The sequence below is a fragment of the Anas platyrhynchos genome, chromosome 1 (genome assembly GCF_047663525.1).
Source record: "Anas platyrhynchos isolate ZD024472 breed Pekin duck chromosome 1, IASCAAS_PekinDuck_T2T, whole genome shotgun sequence".
Classification (NCBI taxonomy): domain Eukaryota; kingdom Metazoa; phylum Chordata; class Aves; order Anseriformes; family Anatidae; genus Anas; species Anas platyrhynchos.
In genome coordinates, this window is record NC_092587.1 from 165548398 (window position 1) to 165562893 (window position 14496).

Here is a 14496-nt window from a genome sequence, read left to right on the forward strand (position 1 = left end):
AGGTTTAAAGAAAAATTACAGACCAACTTCTGTGTCGATACCAAGGAAAAAAATATTTTTAATAAACTTTCTTTTCTGCTAACATTTTGGAAAAACAAACAAACAAACAAACAAAACAAACAAACAAACAAACAAAATCCCTCAACCTTATTTTAATAATTCATTATAGCATAAGTAACATTGCTGTATTTTTTTCTTAAATTGATGTGTTTTTTTTGTTTGTTTTTTAAATGCTGTTGTATTTCAGAGTGACTATTAATCTATATGAGTTATCATAAAGACAAAATTACACAAATTGTAACTTGTTAATGATATTTGTATTTCAGGTTTTTATTTCCCTTCTCCTGTATGTCAGGATACACAATAGGATCACAGTAACTCCTGAGATGTGCTCTGTCAGATCTGGGCAATTTACCAAATTTTGACTTCTAGGAAGCAGACTGGTATTATGAGAAGAACTGCAGTGCAGGTGGCTGCTTGCTTCACAATTAATTTTGCATTTCAGATTTACAGACTTGAATGAATGGAAAGGTTTTTTGTTTGTTTGCTTGTTTTGCTATAGCTCACCATCTTCATGTTTTTACAACTTGTTCAGTGTAGTAGCATTTCCAAAAGACAACAGTATACTAACTGCTTTCTTCATTCAAATACATCAACCAATCGCACAACTGTTCCTGTTTGGTTTCTTGAACAAAACACTTGTTAGTTTCCTTCAGGTTGCACTGGATATTGATGATGATGAAGATGATGATTTGTACTTAGAATCATAAAGTGAACCTTTGGTCTATTCCGTCTCACTTGTCTGTCATTGTTCCCATGTTATCCCATGATTCTCAACCCATCAGCTGTTAATATAGGCAACTCTCACTCTGTATCTAATAGGACTGACAGAATCTCCTACCGCTTCTATCAGTGTCAGTCCTTTAATTGAAAATGGGGCATGATTGATGGGTTATGCAGGTTCTACTTCCCATTGGATGGAAAGCTTTGCCTGTTTGACTTTCCCAGCATATTTTTGGTAAAGAGAATAAACTACCAGAGTAATTACTATACCAAACCAAACCAGGTGTAGGTTTGAAGTTTCTGTCTTATATTAGAAACACAAAACTCTTACTGATATTGCAACAAAACATCCCAAAATATAAAGAAAGGGAAACATCATTGTAGACCTAACTTCACTTCTGCTCTATACATCCATTCTCCAATTCTATAACATATTCTCTAAGATCCTGCAAAGTATCAGTCAGGTAAGTTCATTTATTTATTTATTTAAACACAGTTTAGTCCAGAGATTTGCTGTTTTTGCTTGATGGATACATTAAAAAGAACAGTGTATTTCAATCAGGCTATGGTATGGAGAACTGAGTTAATCAGAAACAGAGTCTACATAAAAATAGTCTCAGGATTCATGAGATACTGTAGTGGAGAGAAGCATCATCCCATTCTGTTACAGATAACAACAGTGCTAGTTCCCACATAAGTCAAGCTATACTTGTTATTATTAGAAGAAGAGAGTGAGTGAGTTGTTTAACATACAATGTTTTACTACTGGCAAAATTGCTCATGCTCTCAGAGTAAACTACAGAGTGCAAATGCCAGGGTGATTTTTGTTGCTGTTGTTGAAGACATAAGGTAGATTGGCTAAGGTAGAGAAACAAATGTAGTTGCTTTGATTTATCACTTGTGACATTAGTGTGTACTATACTGTTCTCCTGGAAACAAAATGGTTGCACCTGAGGACAGTGATATAAACACTACTTTGATTATTTGAAACAAACCATTAGGCTTTGATGAAAGAACCATTACTTTAGTAGACCTTGTACAGAGAGCATGCTTAGAGATAATGGATGAGCAGCCTACAAATTGCTTGCTTGGAATTTAAAGAAGTCACATGTTTGTTTGAACTTCATGACATAAACAGATATCTAACATGAACAAGACAAGCTAATGGTATACTTACCATTTAGGTGAAAACACACTATTGCAAACTTTACTTTCAATACTTTAAATACTGCATTTTAGTGTGCTGAAAAAAAGTCAACAATTCCCTATGGAGCTGTAATATATATATGTAGATTAGAACTGTATGCAATATATACATTTCTATATACATGTTTTGGTATACATATTTGTATTGAAATGCTAAGTTTGGTTTTGTGTATTTAATTTGCTGCATGTTTCATAATGAAAATAATTATTTTGAAGTATAATATAATTAAAATGGTTCCAAAATACTGTGTGCATATTTAATAAAAGAAGTCCAAAATATATTCAAAATATTTGTGTTTGTTCTGTGGCAGAGTTTATTTGGTGTCTCTTAAATGATTTTGTCTTTCTTTCTTTCTTTCTTTCTTTCTTTCTTTCTTTCTTTCTTTCTTTCTTTCTTTTTCTTTCTTTCTTTCTTTCTTTCTTTCTTTTTCTTTCTTTCTTTCTTTCTTTCTTTCTTTCTTTTCTTTCTTTCTTTCTTTCTTTCTTTCTTTCTTTCTTTCTTTCTTTCTTTCTTTCTTTCTTTCTTTCTTTCTTTCTTTCTTTCTTTCTTTCTTTCTTTCTTTCTTTCTTTCTTTCTTTCTTTCTTTCTTTCTTTCTTTCTTTCTTTCTTTCTTTCTTTCTTTCTTTCTTTCTTTCGTGTTTGGTGCCTTAGTTACAATTGGTCTATTTGGCCATTCCTTGGCTGTGAAATAATTTAATTCCCTTTTTACGTCTGTATCAACCACTGTCCGTAACTTCTTGTGTGTACTGTCAGGTATTATTTTGAGATAAGCCAGGTACTTTCCTCAGAAACAAAACCCAGCTGTACTTCAGGTGATAGTCCACTCCGGGACCTATTTCCAAAAGGCATCATGTACTAGGTTTGTTTCCTTCTTTTTTGGACAATTCTTAAATGCTATCCCAGATAATGCTCCAATTTCTAGTACTTCCGGGTACACTCATGATATTTCCTAGATAATGCAGCACATACCTTACACATCTACTACAATTTGGTAATAGAGGAAAATTTACTAGGCTTCCCACCAGTAGTATCTGTACTTGCAGTGTTCAAACACTGGAGTGGTTTGGAAGTGTTCCACCACTGGAGTGGTTTGGAAGTGTTCCACCACTCACCAATCTTGGAGTGGTGGAATTTGTTCATCCAAATTTGCATCTACAGTGCAGAACTCTACATCTGAACCAACAATGATGTTTTTTTGTCTTGATAGTCAAGGAACTGTATAGTTATAACTAAGGAACAGTATAACTATAGTTATATATAACAGTATAACTAAGGAACTCTATACTATAGCTAAGATGTTATTCACTTCATTGTAAAGAAGTTCAAAACTGACCAAATGAAGCAAACTGTGGAAGTTCCTGTGTTGCACCATTGATTATGAAAGAAGCATATAGGATGACTCTACCACATATCTACATTGCAGATACATAAATGTAAGTGAAAGGAAGGCACCCCATTTGTCAATACAGTGTGAGGGAGAAAGCTAAAAATTACACAATAAATTCATAGGCCCATAATGTGTCTTGTTTGTAATAGTTACCTGATGGTGCAGACAGTGCTGCCCATTTCTGAAAATTATCTTTATCTGCTCGTGTTTTTACAATGAAGATTATTATTAATTAACTGATCTATTAATTGCAATCATTATCAGTAAAAATACCAGACTAGAGCAGGGCCTGCCTTAGTGTTCCCCCAAATAACAGTCTAGCCATAACTGCTTTTGGAGATGGAAACATAAACAAAAATTGAGAAGATAACTCTAAGCCTGGGTGACAACCAAGGACACGTAGAGCCTGAATGATTTACTTTTGCATTATGGTAGTCACATCCCAGGATCCTGTTTTGTGTGACAAGTCAGCAAGCAGTAAAGAATACAACACTTGAATATATGACTGCTTTTCTTGTTTAATTTCAGGGAAAAAAAATAATCAGAATACTGGCTGCTGTATATAGATCATGTACTGATTACAGAATACTGAGTACAGAGAATAGTGGGCTCTATGTCCATAATCCACATACTGCCGGGTATGAGAATATGAGTCTTGTTTTTTAGTTCTGTAGACAGCTTCTTGATGTATTAAAGTGTTTCTCCAAAGCATAAGCATAAACGTGGTATCATAGTCTAAGCCTCTCTGTGCTGTGTATTTTGAAATGGCTGCATTATCCTGCAAACCTGTAAAGTGTTCCATATTTAGACATAAACATTGCAATCAGGTTACATTTTGTTAAACAAATATTTATCCTACTTAACTCTTTTTAACTTTTTATGGACCTGTTAAGTGTCATAAAACCTTTAATTGATTGTCCTTGAACAACTTTCTTTTCTTTTGAACTTTGCGTATTTAGCTACCATTCCCTTGCTCAAGCATTTTGTGCTTGATCTAATACATTTTATTAAAGGTAATGAATTGAGAGCAAACTTTAATCTGCTATGGATGCATCCTCTGAACTGTGTTACAGTTATAATATATCTTACAAACTTCTGTCCCAATTATGGACACATTACCAAGCTGCTATAGGGCTTTTTATCAAGTACTTTTTTTCTAAGTTGGGTTCATTTAAATATTTATTTTTAAAATGCCATTACATATGCAACTGGTATATCAAGAGTCCTTATGAATAGATTTATGTAAATGCATACAAGGATATAAACCAGTAAAATGGCTTAATAGTTTAATAATCCATAAATTAGGATTTTTTTTTAAAAAGAACTTTCAAATTTCTAAGCCCGAATTCATATTAGTGATTGTAGTTCATGAAATTAGTTGTTTTCTGTTTTTGTGAGCTGCAGATTTTTTGATCCAAATTTGATCCAAATAATCTTCTAAATTTTGTTTCACTTTGTGGTAAATCAATAGTGGTATCAACAGTGGGATCATTTTATTCCAAAGCAAAATGCTGTGTATGGAAGAATAAATGATAGAGAGAGGGTTTTGACTCCTATTCTTACTCAGTTTAAATAAGTTAATCACTTGTCTTTTTATGAGATTCTTCATTGCTTGATAGCCCTCTGAAGTTCCATTCTGAGCTTTTAGTATCATTATGTGCATGCTGCTTGGATATCAAGAGGTTTAGTTTAACTGTTGAAAAGCTTTTTTCCAATTCAGTTTTCATACAGTGACCCATAATATTTTTTTTTTTCTCACAAAGTTTGCTAACTCTCATCAAATGAGTATTTTATGATTGTGACAAACTTAAGCAGTTTTTAAAGATAGCTCTTGCTTTTACATCTTGAAAAAATCATTGCCCATTTTAATCAGAACAAAAAATTCAAATCCTGTTCTGCTCAGGAAGTGGGACAAAATAAGCTAAACATGGCAGCAACAAGGCTTGCTGTTTCTGATGTTTGTAATTTCAATTAATGACAATTTAGCTGATTAAGAAGTGAATATGCACAGAAATAATTATTTTCACACATACGGCATATATAAATGTGTATGTGGATTAAAGTAATCCTGCAGTTGCATGTCTTCTCACTTGAGACAGGAATTTTGTCATGTTTCTTTAAGAGCTGCAAGATAAGCTGTTCAGTTAACTAACTTCTCTGTTTTCTATCTTAGAACTTTGAGGCTGATTTTTTTTTCCAATGGCTTTTTCTGAATTTCTTTTATTTAGAACGTTGTCCTGCAAAAAATTAAAAATAGATAGCATTGTTTTGCAACTTGTTCTCAAATACTGTGTGAGGTAGTATTCATTAGTCCAGATTTAGGTATCCACTATTCAGAAATGTCATATTTGAGCTTGCTTTGTGCTGAGTGGAAAAAAGTGTGTGCTTCTCAGACCTATTTGAAATGACCACTGAAGATGATTCATACCTGGAATTTCCCATTTCTCTCCATCAACTGGAAAATGTATCAAGGGTGTCTAGTATAGGGGCAGAAGTGTACAACAGGTCACATATTTCCCAATTCTTGGATATGACATTAGTGTATAACGTGATTCAAACAGATTGGGGCATTATTTAGTGTGGCTTGTTTGTCATGCAAGGAGAACAAGTTCTGTTTGAAGTCTCAAAGAAATTGAATCTTCTGCTTTTTTCTTCCTGGAAAATATGCTTGAAAATAATACAGTAATGCCACCTTCTTTCAAAATATTGTCATGCCAGTGGACTGTTAGCCATTTAATCTACACAAAAAGTTTTTCAGGAGGAGCTTTCCCTCTTCCAGCCCCAAAATATAGTGTCTAAACTGACAAGTTAATTTCAGATTCAGCTGTGATTGAGCACATGCCATTTTAACATGTTTTACATAACTAAAATAGAGCTGTCTTTAGAAATCTGTATATTAGGGAAATGAGCTCTAATCAGGGAAAGCTTTCTTCATAAGTGGATATATTCATATAATTTTTACTTTTTTTCAAACATATAGCACTTAAAATTATATTAGGAAACTTACGGAATTATTACTACATGGCTCATAGCAGCATAGAGGAAATAATGGAAATGATAATTCTGTTATTTTCCCTAATAGATAACCACTGATATTATATCAGTTGCATTATCATCCTCAGTCTCAAACATCTGCCTTTTATCTGAGTATTACTTTTTAAAGATGAAAGAAAATAAGCTTCCCTGAGCTTTACAGATATGAGATACTGTTGTTAAGTTTGAGAAGTTTCATTTTATATTTGTTTAGAGTAGGATTGAACATGATCACCACAGATTATTTTTAGTAAAAATAATAAGCAGAAAGTTAAAGTTTAGGATTCTTATTAAGGAATGCTTATATATGCAAACCAAAATGTAGTGTTTTTCTTACTAAGAATCTGAAAACGTTATAAAGCATGCAGAAGGTTATAAAGCATGCAGAACTTGGTAAAACAAAATTTTCTTGACTTACTTTCTATTCATGTGATTACGGAATAGAATCAAACCTGTGCTGGTGGTCCAAAATATAGTTTGTATGGGCAAAATAAGTAAAGACTTATTGCTTCTGGGATGTTTCAAAACCTTATTACTACTACTACTATTATTATCATTATTATTTATTTTAAAGATTAAAGAACAACAAACAGAATTATTTTTTTTACTATGGCTCTTGTAATGATAGTAAGAATGTGGAAAAAAAATCTTACTTTTCCATGTAATGCATGTTTGACCATGTATTTCTGCTGCCATGTAGGAAAAAGCTAAACCGAATTAGCAGATCTTTTGGATTTGATAGCTGGGTTAAATGGTATTCAGAAGAGTATCACTGCAGACCCATTAAATCTTGAGCATTGCATGGGGAATTCAGACAGCAGACTTTCACTCTATCTTTCTCTGTGATTGTCTCTGCAGCTTTTTAGTTCCTGTGCTGCTCTTTGTAGATGATGGGTGATGCTTTAAAAGGATTTCTAATAAAAGGCATGTGTGTTCATGGCCATTTGACCACATGCAGTGTTGTGCCATGTAATGGAAAGCAGATAAACACACAATTTTTTACCATTAATTAGAGTATAACACAAACAAGCTGTATCCGGCATGAAATAATTTAGTATAAGAAACAATAGAAGAGGATAAATAACATCACTTACATGGCTTTGATACCATATGAGTCATGAAGGCATTGTTCTCGCTTCTGAAACCCAGAGATCTAAGTGAATCCTGTAAAACAAAACAAAACAAAATATTCTGTGTACTTATATCCTTCTTTCACATAGTATATCCATCTAAGTGGTCAAACTCTCATTTGCTCAGTTAGGAAGCATCTGGGCTTAATATTTTTTTCCTATTGACTTTGTCTGTCAATAGGAATAGTTTACTAGATTATTATTTTTTTTTTAATAACTGTAGTACACTAAACCTTACAGTGGTTAAATTTGCTTTCTAGATCAAGTCAGATGCATTAGTAGCTATCTTTGCTAACCCATGAACGTAGACAAACAACAGGTGTTTCTTTCATGACCAACAAAATCTTGATGCTCACTGCTTTTATGCAATTGCAGCTGTATTTGTATATATAAATAATAGTTTTGTGTACAGTACAGACATGCATATAGTTTAGGTATTATGAGATTATATCTTTTTCAAATATAAACTAGAGTGAGTAAAGTCTTTACTCACGTAAAGAATTTCAAGGATGGACTCTTACTCTTAAGACGTTCAAGAAAGGCATTAATGTTTATAGTGGTATTGATGCATTCCCTTTCCTCAGATGTTGACGCATGCACAGAACAGGTTTTTGGTAGGTCATACTGAAAACCCTGAGAAAAGGCTTAATCTGCAACTGAGGTAGTCATCCCTTTGTATTGAAATAAAGAATAAACACTATTCATCTACACCTAATGTGAATATTTAAAATAGATAGATGAATTATGCTTTAAAAGTTCCTGTTCCTCTCAGTTGAATCTAAGGAATGATTTGCTTACACTTTATAGACATCTAAGTTAGGTCAGATGAATCTGATCAATGCAATACTACGCAAGTGTGCTTCAAAGAATGGTGTAAAGTATGTGGCCTGTTAGACTTACACATTTGGGACAGAAATTGCACAGAGCTGTAGGGAAAGGAAAAAAAACAACTGGTGAGGATCTGAGACATGTAAACATAACCTTAGTGCTTCATATAATTTGAAAGATTTCCCAAAGATATCAAGGATATCTTCATATAGATGTCCACTGATGCATTATGGTAAGCATAGTAGTTAACATTCAACAGAGTTAACATCCAATATAATAACTGCTTTACAATAAAAAAAAATGGTGAATGGTGTTAAGGAGTATTAATGCAATCCAAATAAAAATGTATTTAAGAGCCTGAGGTAAGTGTCTAGGATGTAAAAAAGCCATTGAATTTATGCATTAATACTTTTTCTTCCAAGATCAGTTTTCTCATAGGAAGGCAGATATTAATGTTAATGTTTTGCTTTGCACATGTTTTTCTCTTGCTTAGAAAATTCTTCAGTATTTAAAGAATAAGTTATTTTATTTCAACAAAACCCAGTGAAATATATAGTTACAAACTTGCACATAATTCCTGTGTAATATTAGAAACTCCACGTTAAGGAAAAAATATGAGAGTTAAAATTCTTGAGAACATACCTTCTTGGCAATAACAACAACAAAAACATCAATGGATTTGCTCATATTAATAAGGATTTGCAAAACAGGCTGTTTGTTTTTTATACCTTTTCTATAAGCATAGCAAAATATATAGTAAGTGTTGGCTAAATAAAAATATTTTTAGACTGCCCTACATTTGGTTGTGTGATGAAAAAAATAATTTGGTTCAGGAAAGACATATCAAGATGTAGCATTGATTCTAGACATCAAGTTGAACACTGAGATGTTTTTAGACGTGTGTCTAGTGCTTCCTTTTATAGATACTGTTAACACTTTTTGAAAATGTATTATTTCACGCAGAGGGTGTCTCTAAGAGAGTGAATATGGTATACTAGTACATCAAGTTACAGAGTTATTTTAGATAAGGTGATAATACTGAATAACGATGTGAAGTTTTTCAGCATTTTTGTCTCAGTTGAAATCTGGATTTACTGGAATGTTTCAAAGTTCAAAAAACCCTCTCTCTGCTACTTGAACAGTCTTGCTCTAAGGAATATGTGGACATTAGCATAAAGGTTGCACATGTTATACAAAGTGTAATTAAAGAAGCTTTGATCCCCCAAATGTCAACTAGCTTGCTAAGTGTCATAACAAAGTGTCAAGCATCTGGTATACAGTTAATTTGTAGTCATTAACTGCATATTGTTGATGTGACAGTTTGTTAGCAAAGCAAGCTTGACAGTTTGCATTTTGTTATTGATTGACACCTACAGACCTCCCCACCCGTTCAGTTTACATTCTTTGTGAGGGTTCCTCAGGTTGCACTTTTACTTTTAACTAATTAGTTTAGTTACTTTGTTCAATATGTTAAAAAGGAGTGAATGTTTATAGGGAGCTCAAGACTCCTAATTTGATAGCAAGTGAGTGTCTCGAGAGTCTATCTTCAATATGTTAGTAATCAGTTTTACAAATTTGTTTTAATGCTATTGATACCTTGCATTAACATATATAATCAAAAGCACCTATTTACATGTACATTTACACAGAATCTACTTATAATCTGGACTGTTACATATATTTTTTTCTAGTTGAATAGGAATGCGACTTAGGAAGAACCTAAAAAGGCCTTTTTACTGAGTTCCATTTTGTATTATGCAACATAGACACATTTGCTTGTTAAATATTCAATAGCCTTTTGCATTATTTTGAAAGCTGGAATTAATTAAAATAATTAAACTGCTTTTTAGTTTTGGTTCCAATTTCCTCTTCCCCCTGTATGATACAAAGACAATCTATCAACAAACTGAGCATGCTAATGAGCAGCAATAAATATTATGCAACTATTTTTATATCCAGAGAAGAATTTATGTGTATTTTTTATAATGGGAGAGGAAAGTGGGTTATGAAGAGAAGTTATATAAGGAATATTGATTCAAATTAGTTCTGTTTTGATGTTTTTCAGGCACTTTCACAAATTTCTGAATGTTTTCTAAATTAATTCCGATTGCACCAGCTGCAATTTTAAAGTTCATACTTATGACTAAAGAGGAATATCAAGGAAATCCTCATTTATTGATTCACTTTATTTATTATTAGTCTTCAGATATTGGATCTTATTACACATTCTACAGTAAGTGAATTGGATTAAATTTCTTCCAGAGCCTGCTATTATTGTTTAGACTCTTGCCAACATGGTCTTGGAAGTTAGAGACAAAGCTTTGCTCAGATCTATAAACTAAGCACACTGAAGTCTGCCATCCTGGTAGTCCTCATACTCATTCTACAAGGCGTTTCTGCTACTTGCTTCTGGAAGTATGCTAGCTAGGTAATTGTCATGTTATGTGTCATTTGCATATATGAGTAATAGAACTCATTTTTTTCCATCAGTACATGTACTATGTACACCTCGTACATAGATGAGACAAACTAAAATTTAAGATTTTGCCTAAAAGTTTAGATTTTTTTTTTAAAGACCATTAGTCTTCACAATTCCTGGTTTATGGTTTTTCAGTCTTTTTGCTTTATTTAGACTTAATCTAACAAAAATATTGCAGAAAAATATTCATGGTCTGTGACGAAATGCCATATATCAGTGCATGAAAGACAGCAAGTACTTGAGGATGTTTCAGTGATATCACAGAGCTGACTGTGTATCATAGATATGTATAGAGATACCTATACCTATATTTTTCTGGTTTTATTTTTATAATATGGCAAGGCAGTGTAGTATAATATGTATTGAGTGTTTGAATAAATGGGAAAGGAGTAATAAAAAGGATACATTTGTTTGTGCTTACAGAATGCATCTGTGGTGTTCTGAAAAGATTCTTCATCCACCATTGTTAGTGATGCATGATGCTGAGGGACAAGTTGAGTGGAGAACACTGAACTTTTCTGTACATTGGAATTATGAGCAACTACCACCTTTCTGACACGATCAAAATGGGAAATAATGGTAATATTTTAGGCAACAGCAAAATTCCCATTGTCCTCTTTTTGGTTAGTATTTTGTGTTGGTTTCCAAGGAGAGGACAGCATATAAAACTGCTTAGTGGTACTAAAGCTTAACTGATTTACTGATTTACTCTTTTAGTGATTTTCTTGCAGAAGGAATTTCTTCAAACTGCATAAGGAACAGTACTCTGCTTAGTACTCTGACAATTTAAGAAGAATATGTAAAAGCACAAATAACAAAGAACAGTATTTTTCCTTAATGAACAATGAATTAAGGGAATTGTGGAACGCTAAGAACAAAACATTCTTAAATTCTTTCTGAAATAACTTTATTAAAGAAAACATAAACTGTTTAGTTGGACTTGCTTCCTTTGTATTAATTCCTCCATGCATGATGAGAGAATTCACACAATCTAAAATGTGAAAGATACATCATTGCCATATTCTTATATGAATAACATTAAAAAATATATATTCTTTAGAGGTGTCATGCTTTCTTTTCCATACCTTTTTAAAATTTCAGAAGACAATTGGCTGTGTAAATTAGAGCTTCTCAAAATGGCTGAAATTTATTAAGCCAGCAAAGACTTATGGTATTGTGAGAAACTATTTTTTTAACATAGATTTATTAGTCAGAAATGATTTCTTTATTATGTTAAACAGTAAGATGCTAGATTCAGGCTCTAGCAGCCTAAACAGCACGAGTGCTCTGACAGTCCAGAAACAGCGGTTCTTAAACATATATATATATATATTTTTTTTTTTTACTGTGAATCTTAAACTGATTTAATGGAAAATTTAGCATTTTCCCTGCACACGAAAAAAAAAAAATCCTATTCCACTTCCATTCACATTAGTAGAGTGTGGTCCAGGTTTTACTTGGAATACCTGAAGAAAGCAATTTGACTATCCACTGTCATTTACTGTGCTGATGTTGCTTCTGTGGAGGCTCTTCTACATGCTGTCAGTTCAACCTCTATGAAATGTTAGGTGTTGGCAAATGTTAGCACAAGTGTTAGCACAACCGTATCCTTACTGACTATCTTTTATAGTATTTCATGAATGACAGGATGGCAGTTGTATCTTACAAGGTGATCCTGCTTGAGAAGGCTTGTATAAGTGAGAAGCTATGTTTTATAATGCATTTTAGCTTAGTATTTAACTTAGCTTGAGTGTAATGCTTGGGGACAGTTTTGTAGTTCATATAATTTAACAAAACTTCATTGCAGTCAGTGGACCTATTATATACCAACTGAGAATCTGCACTAATTTTTTATACAGGGATGCTGAACACCTTTTTCTGTGAGTGATTGCTTTTATTTTGTCAGAAATGTTATTCCACTTTTCAGTCCTTTATATCTGTAGTTATTTAGTTCTCAAACTTTCAATTTCTTGTGGGTAGTTATTTTAAATGTTTTTAATAAATTATTAGATCATTAGACTACATTTGACAGTAGGCATTTGAAACTCACTGTCCTAGTGAAAGAAAAATCTAAGATCTAAGACTGAGTTCTGTAAAAATGATTGGATGAAAATGGTTCTTCTTCATCTTGTTTTGCTTTTAGAAAACAAACATTCATTTATATACCCTTTAGTAATACTAAAATAGGGAGATGTGAACTTTTCTTTCCTTTTTTTTTTTTTTTTTTTTTTTGCTTGCTTTATGAAGAAGTTTGATACTGTTCAGAAAGCTTATTCCTAGGTGCTTTTAGGCCAGCACTTCTTGCCCTCTTAAATACTTTAGGCCATGTATGTGTTTTTAGCTTGGTTTCTTAAAGAAACAAAACCTATTCATTTCCCTGTTTCTTCTTCAGGCCTCATCTCTCACTAAATGTGTGCTTATGTTAATCTAGGAAAGGCATGGGAATCGGGCATTCTTTCCATTGAAAATACTCATCACTGGCACAAAAAAGGCCTGAAAGGACATAAAAAGGGGAATGACTTGAGTTCCCCTACAACTGCTTTTCTTTGGATTTCCCCTTATAGAGTTAAATAGAACCCAGAAAATGTCCAAACTCCAGACCACTCACTTGCCAATAAAGATAATTAGTCCTCTTTTTGGAGTAAATCGGTTCCCTACTTCATAAATAGGTAGCACGAAAATCCTGCTAGCAGATGTGAAAGATGAGATTCGCACTTTCCTAGATTACTGTACTTTGTAGAAGAGATGGTTCATGTTACTGATGAAGAGGATACCTCTACAGAAGAGCAGTGTCCTCTTCAGGGAAGGCTTCCTTCAGTGAGTATCGCAACACTGAATGGAGTAGTGAGAGGTAATTGAGAAAGAAAAGAAAAATGACACCTATGTCAGGTTCAGGTCCCTTGATGTTGAGCATTGACCAAACAGTGGTAACCTTGCTGACACTAAGCAGGATTTGGCCTATATATTGATGTCTCTGAAACTAATGACTTCATTACTTGTTTGCTGTTTCTTGTTCCAAAACTGGGTGAGACGAAGAGGCCCAATTACACAGAACTCCACAGAACGAGACACAGAATGAGAGCCAAACATTGGAAAATGTCCATTAAGAAGCAGCAGCTGGGAATCCAGATTTACTGCTGTTGTGTATGAAGTTGTTGCATTATAAATTTAAATTTATAATCATAAAATCATAACATTTGTGTTATAAACTATAAATTTAAGTTGATTTGCAGTGAGGACAAAGAATTGGCTTGAGTTTTGGCAGATTTAATTAGGCGTAGAAGCTAGATCAGTATTCAGATCTTGATATTACTTAAATATGAGTTGTCTATTCATGCTACCTAATATACCTTCTCCTCACCCCTGATAGATGTACCCCAAATCTTCTGCCAGGAAAAAACTTTGTCAGACCTGGTATTAAACAAGATGCTGATGCTTATTCCAAGACATTTACAGGCAATGGAGTACTCTGACACCTCTTCCTCCCAAGAAGGTTCTTCTGAAACATTTTTTCCCTGGGTAACTTTTGGTGCAGTGTTTACTTGACGCCACAAATTTAATATACAATACTACCACTAACATTCTCTTTCATCACCTCCACATTTCTTCTGCTTGAACTCAAGCAGAGATGCCCCTCCTCCCTCTGAGA

The 14496-nt window shown here is 33.3% G+C and overlaps 1 protein-coding gene across 10 annotated transcripts in view; it reads left to right on the forward strand.

Moving 5' to 3' along the window:
* The window catches only part of DACH1 (dachshund family transcription factor 1), a 368016-nt gene that overhangs the window by 39976 nt on the left and 313544 nt on the right, over nt 1–14496 (forward strand). The gene's annotated exons all lie outside the window — the stretch shown is intronic.